This window comes from Nyctereutes procyonoides, unplaced genomic scaffold, assembly GCF_905146905.1.
Source record: "Nyctereutes procyonoides isolate TBG_1078 unplaced genomic scaffold, NYPRO_anot_genome, whole genome shotgun sequence".
In the NCBI taxonomy this organism is placed as follows: Eukaryota; Metazoa; Chordata; class Mammalia; order Carnivora; family Canidae; genus Nyctereutes; species Nyctereutes procyonoides.
This window is the reverse complement of record NW_026575022.1, coordinates 70,497-77,852: the sequence shown is the minus strand read 5'-3', so window position 1 is coordinate 77,852 and position 7,356 is coordinate 70,497.

Genomic DNA, 7,356 nt, shown 5'->3' with positions numbered 1-7,356 from the left:
CCAGCTGTGCTCAAGGGCTTCTTGCAACCACATGGAAACTATTTCTTGGGGCTTATTTTTAATTATAGCCTTTACTCTCCTTTGGTTCTTCAGATATTTCTGCTCCCAAGGTTACATGATGCTCCAGAGACATAACATTTGTGACACCACCACTGTATGATATTCTACAATAATGAATATCATAGGACAGATGGAAGCATTACCATGGAATTTGGATTTGTTTTTGTAGTTTATTCAGAAAGATGTCCATACTCCCATTAATGTGTGTGCTTTGAACTCATCAGATGCCTATAAATATACCACACAACTAGGATCCCACAAAATGTCATGCTAAGCAAGATCCATACCCTTAATGACAGAAGTGGTAATATACATTACACATCCTTCCAGCAGGAAAATGCAGTAAAGAACCTTGTGTAAAGTGTCTGTCTTGAGAAACAACCTCCTAGTGACTGATGCATCTTACTGGCAAAAGCTTTCAAGCAAAGTCTCAAGTGAAGTCATATTCACTTCTCATAAATGAACAAAGGAAAACCAGAAAGTCCAATAAGGTAGATATAAATTTTTTCAGTTTAGTCTGAAATACTCATCATGAGTATATTCATAATTCTGCCTCAAATTATTAGAATCTCAAAATTCCGTTAATTCTAAAGTAAATCTAGATTTTGAGTACTCTAAGAAAGGGTTACAGAAATCTGAGATGTAACCTGTCCAACCAGGAATCAGGGCCCACTGTACTTTTTGGGAACTATTCCAAAATTGACCAAGAAGATTAGAAAGATTTTTATGCTTCAGTTTCCCTGATAAAGAATCCCAGGGACTTTTGCTTTAATTGTTCAGAACCATTTTAGTCAAAAAGAGTCCATATACTACTGTCCGTATAACTTTTTTCCAGTGAAGTGTGTATGAGGAAAGAAGTAGAGTGAAAGTAGTATTTATTATTGAAAATTAATTAACTAAATTAATGCTATTTATGTAAAGTAGCTAATCATATATTGTAATCTCCTCTCTACAGATGATGAATCAGATTCAGAGACACAAAATGACTTGCTAGTAAGGGTTGAGCAAGAGTCGAACCAACATTTTTGTTTTGTTTTCATTTTAATTTCAGTTTCCATACTACTTTGACTACACCACAGTCATCTCAAATTAATTATATTACATATAAATAAAATCATTTGCTTTAAAAATTACTATTACCAAAATTAAACAGTACAACCATGATATTGAACAGTGATTCTCAAGGCATGGCTCAAAGACTAGCAGCAGCTGTGTCACCTGGGAAAGTGCTGGAAATGCACATTCTTGGGCCCTGGGCAGGCCTAATAAATCAGGGTATGGGCCTTGGCAACCTGTTTTAACAAAGCCACCAGCCAATTCTGATGCATACTCATGTTTGAGCTCCAGAATGGCAGTTCTCAGTATGTTATATACATCATTATCACCTGTACAACCTTATAAACTCAAGTGTATTCCTTACACTTGCATTTGTGTAATATCACTTGTGCAAAAAGTTGAGTGACATTACTATAAAATGTTCACAAGGTCTGTGACATTCAGTTGTTGTTTAAAAGTTTCATTATTTTCACATGTTTGATCAATCTAAGGATCTATTATAACAGGGGCTCTCAACTGGAGGCAAACTTCCCACAATATATTTCACAATATTTTCACTATGTGAGATTAAATTTTATTTGATAAGGATTTCATGTAGGATTCTAACTGAATATAATTTTTAGGTTTGGAAGACTGTGATTGGAACCACGGTATGATTCAATATATCTAGATCGACAAGATAGATAATATCCTACCTTCTAGATATATCTAGGCTATCTACCTACCTTCTAGATATATCTAGAAAGCAAGTCTGTTAATACTATCATTTATTGGGTCCCTGGGTGGCTCAGTGTTTGAGCGTCTGCCTTTGTTTGGCTCAAGTAGTGATCCCAGGGTCCTGAGATTGAGTCCCTCATTGGGCTCCCTGTGGGGAGCCTGCTCCTCCCTCTGCCTGTGTCTCTGCGGCTGTGTCTCTCATGAATAAATAAATAAAATCTTTTTAAAATATATTATCATTTATTCGTGAAGAAAATTAAGTAGTCACAAGTCTTTAATTTTATAAATGTAAATTAAAAGGACTTCTGCTTCAGCCCATGAAGGAGTAATTGCTATGAGATGTGACCTCCTGCCAGAAACAAGGAGATAACTCTAAAAGTATGTAACTCTTTTCAGACATTTGACAATTGACAGAAGAAAATTACAAACCCTGAGAGGAGAGGAACCAATGTGAGTCCTAGTCTATACCAGCTTTCTGCTTGCAGACAATCTCCAGGTCCAGCACAGAGATGGGAATACAGTGTGTTAGTCTCACTGAGGTGAGAAAATAAAGACTAGTGTTCAAGGATACTAAGAAAGCTAGGATTTATGGGGAAGAGGATGAAACAGAAGAAAGAGCTCCAGAATCTGTAAGGGTTTCCTAAAGTCTTTGAATAAAAAACAATAAGAGCCTTGTAAAGTGAAACCCCACAAAGCTAACATCCAAAAAAAAAAAAAAAAAAAAAAAAAAAAAAACAACAACCTGAAGGAAAAGACTAATTACTGGGTACCCATAAGACAAAGCAGTTTTGACACCTCATATAGGGCTGAGTATTATTCATTCGGGTTCCAACCAAAAAGACTGGAGAAACCTTATTGAATATGCTGGGTGTTATGGACTGAGTTGTGTCCTCCTAATGTCCATATGTTGAAGCCCTAAACCCTAGTGTGACTGTATGTGGAAATAGGGCCTTTAAGGAAGTGATTAAGGTTAAATAAAATCACAAGGTTAAATTAGGTCATAGATCTAATCCAATAGGCCTGGTATCCTTCCATATAAGAAGAGGAAGAGGGCAGCCCCGGTGGCGCAGCGGTTTAGCGCCGCCTGCAGCCCAAGGCGTGATCCTGGAGACTCGGGATCGAGTCTCAAGTCAGGCTCTCTGTGTGGTGCCTGCTTCTCCCTCTGCCTGTGTCTCTGCCTTTCTCTCTCCCTCTGTGTGTGTGTCTCATGAATAAATAAATAAAATCTTAAAAAAAAAAAAAAAGAAGAAGAGGAAGACACACTGAAGAGTTTAGTATCTCTCAGTTCATGCCTAGAGAAAAGGCCATGTGAGGACACAGTGCCAAAGGTGTTCATTCATCTGCAAGTGAAGGAGAGTCTTACCAGAAACCCACTCTGCACGCACCTTGATCTTGAATTTCTAGTCTCTAAAACTGTGAGAAAATAAATTTCTGTTATTTAAGAGCCGCCTAGTTAATAGTATTCTTTTATGACAGCCCAGAAAATTAATATACTTGTTTGTCTGTGAAGTCCCCAGAAGGACTACCCTTCATACTGGGAATGAACTAGTCCTAGAGAATAGCTACATTTACCCACTCAAACACAGTTTAAAAGCAAACCTTGAATGGACCACTGTTATTTGTAAGTAATGAAAATGCCTTCCAGAACAAAGTATAGAACTTATTAAAGGAATGCCACAAAATCCAGACTCAACAATGAGAAATTTATAATGTCTAGCATCCAATCCAAACTTACTAGCTGTGCCAACAAGTAGAAAAATATAAACCTTATTGTGAAATAAAAATAATCAATATAAACAGACCACGGAATAACAGAGATAATGGAAGTAGTGAACAAAGACTGTAAAATAGTCACAATAAATATTTAAAATATGCTCAGATTTTAAAAGTAATGATAAATACAATGAGGGAGACACAAAAAATAACCCAATGAAACTTCTAGAAATGAAAAATTCTTTATCTGTCATGAAAATTTCACTGGGTGGGGTTGAGAGCAAACTAAATACTGAAAAGAGGGAAGAAAAGAAGTAAGCTGGGAGACACAGAAATAAGGAAATTGGACCATATCTTTAAAATGTAGATATCTAAGGTTGAGAGGAAGGGAGGTGGGGGGGATGGGGTAACTGGGTAATGGGCATTAAGGAGGTCACTCCATGGAATGAGCACTGGATGTTACATGCAACCGATGGATCATTAACTACCTCTGAAACTAGTAATCCACTATATGTTAATTAACTGAGTTTAAATAAATATGTAAATAAAATGCAGGCACAAAACAAAAAGTCAACCTAGAATTCTGTACCGAGTAAACAGCTTTAAAGCTGGGAGTGAAAGTAAAATGAAGAACTTCTTTCTTTCTTTCTTTCTTTCTTTCTTTCTTTCTTTCTTTCTTTCTTTACTTCTTTGAAAAAGTTGAGAAATTCATAGTTAGCAGACTTAGGCTAGAAAAAAAAAGGTAAAGGAAGTTCTGCAGGCAGAAGAAAAATGATACCAGATGAAAACTTGAATCTACATGAGGGAAGGAGCATAAAAAATGATATGTGGACAAATGCAAAAGAGCTTCATTTCCAATTTAAGTTCTTTGAAATGTCACTTTAGGGGCACTTGGGTGGCTCAGTCAGTTAAGCACCTGACTCTTGGTTTTGGCTCAGATCATGATCTCAGGGTTGGGAGACCAAGTCTACATCAGGCTCCTCACTGAGATTAAAACCTGCTTAAAATTATCTCCCTCCATCTAAAAAATGTCACTTTAAAAATCATTAAGCAGATACGGATTCCACAAATGTGTACATTCTTGACATACATTTCCCATGCACCTATTTCTGTAAATATTCCTTCTATCCTGAGGGTGTGTTACAACTTGAGAAAACTTCATGTCTTAATTTCTATTAGGTATCCATATCTTAATCCCTATAATTACTATTCACTCCTCATCATTCTGTTTCTTTTTCCTTTATTTTGCAGCGTTTCAACTGGTCCATGTGGACAATATCTAACTTATTAAAAAAAAAAAAAAACAACTTGTAGCCAACTCTGATACACCTTCAATCACTTCAGCATGTAACAATCACCCTCCAGCACACGCTGTGTAGAAATGTGCAAATAATTCCCAGAGAGTGCAAAATAACAGTAAATAGTTTGCATAGAGTGACAGAGCAAATTAATTTACAAGGGAAGAGGTAGGCTTCCTTGAGGCCTGCCAAAAGATACTCAGCTCAACTTAATGGACCTACTTCCCTTCAAATTATGTATTTATGCAATCTTTGGGGTTCTTTTTTCTTTCTTTTCTTTCTCTCTCTCTGTTTCTCTCTCTCTCTCTCTCTCTCTCTCTCTTGGTTTTTGTCTCTTTTCCACTTGAATAATAAATTTAACAAGCATTGCTAATATATAGTTTAGTAGCTTAATGATCCAATTTTTTTCAAATAAAGGTAAATTCCTTTCAACTATCAAATTACACAAACCCATTGCTGACTGGAGAATTATGTTGCAATGTAGAAGTATAATTTTGTCATCAAAATCAAGATAATTGCAAAGGGATTTTTTCTTACCCAAAAAGCTGAAACCTTAAACTTCAAGCACCTTCTGTCTAAAGTATTTTCTGACAAAGAAATATAAAATTGAAGAAAAGAGAAAACTAGTAAAAAAAAAAAAACCTTGAAATTGTTGATATTTAGTATTGGAATTTACACAGTATAGCAGCAAGCAAAAAGCACATCTTCTTGCTCTCTTACAGATCCTCCAAAGGCTTCCCATAGAACCTGGAATAAAATGCGCAGCCCTTGTCATTTCACTCCCCTGGATGTTCTGGCCCCTGGCTTATCAGATCACCTCCTTCTATTCTCATCCTCCTCAACAAGCTCAAGCCCTACTGACCTAGTAACATTGCTTTCATTTGTTGACCTTGTCAAACTATCCCCCCACCTTGACCTCCCCAAATGTTCTTCCATCTACCTGGGAACACTTTCCACATGGCTAAGTTATCACCTCCCACTTCCCTTTCTTCCATCTGAATTATCCTACAATACTTCATTATCTTCTTTATTTTTCCCTTCAGTATTTGTATATCTTCTTAATGTCACTCTACTCCAGTAAGTAGTATCAAGTCATTTTGTCTCTCTCCACTTATCCATGAAGAGTGCTTGGCACTTCGTGTTTCTGGAATGAAGGAACAGCCAGATTTGCACATGAATTCATGAATGCTTTTTACAACAAATTTCATTCTTAGATGAAACCCACAAACTGTGGTGATATTTGCTATTATTTTATATGCTCTAGTGGGTTTTTGAAGAGCACTACATACATTGAAATTGGTTCGTTTAGTATTACATGGATTCCTAGTTGTAGTACAGAGGATCAGTTAAAAGCATCTTATGTGAATCTTTGAGGGTACCAGATGCACAGCAATTCTAATGCTCCCACCCAAAACAGTGCGCCACACACACTTATGAACTTATACTGGAAAATGGAAGCATTTGTTTATGATAAGATGTTATAAAATGAAAAGGAAAATTCATTCAGGCAGTGGAAGTCCATGTTCCGATATAAGAACTCAGCATTTCTCTGGTATGGCAAGGAGATTCTGTGTTCCAACATCTCCACACTGTGGTCACATCTAGAATAGCTTACTAATATGTGGGAGTTCAGGCTTTTTAGATCTTAATAAGTGTGATGTACCTAAATATCTATTTAACACTAAGTGGAACTAATTTGAATAGTTTCCTGAAAATTAATCTTCGTCCAGAATTTTATTAGTATCCTTTAATTATCATGGCTTAATGTCACACTGGCACTGTTTACTGTGGTTGATTTTCTAATGATTCACTTCTTTCATGCTCCACATGTCCCAAAACAATTAAAAGAACAAAACAAAAACAAAAAGCCTCAAATATGTAATTTAGAAGGAAAAACTAGAAACTATGCTATTTATGTTAGCAGTAAGTTCCTTTATTAATCATTACCCCATTACCCAAAATTTATCTAATATACATCAACCTAAGATGCTAACCTGAGTTAAGCTTAAATTTTATGTTTTCTTCAAAACTTTGTACCATTAGTTTGATTATTTAAGATATACTGTTTTCATATTTGCTCACTTCAAGGTACCTTTCTGTACCATCCTCTTTCTCTAGTATTGAATGAGGAGTAAAATTATTTCCTAAAGGAAGGAAAAAAGAGAAAACTCTAGCTAAAATTTCCCAATCCCTCTTGGTCAAGTCGTTTGGACAACAAAAATTTTCTTTTGTTTGAGTAAACCCTCAAAATATCTGGCCCTTGATCATGGGTTTGACTGCTTTATTAAAAAAATATTAGGGATCCCTGGGTGGCGCAGCGGTTTGGCGCCTGCCTTTGGCCCAGCGCGCGATCCTGGAGACCCGGGATCGAATCCCACGTCGGGCTCCCGGTGTATGGAGCCTGCTTCTCCCTCTGCCTGTGTCTCTGCCTCTCTCTCTCTCTCTCTCTCTCTCTCTGTCTATCATAAATAAATAAATAAACAAATAAAGAAATAAATCTTTAAAAAAAAAA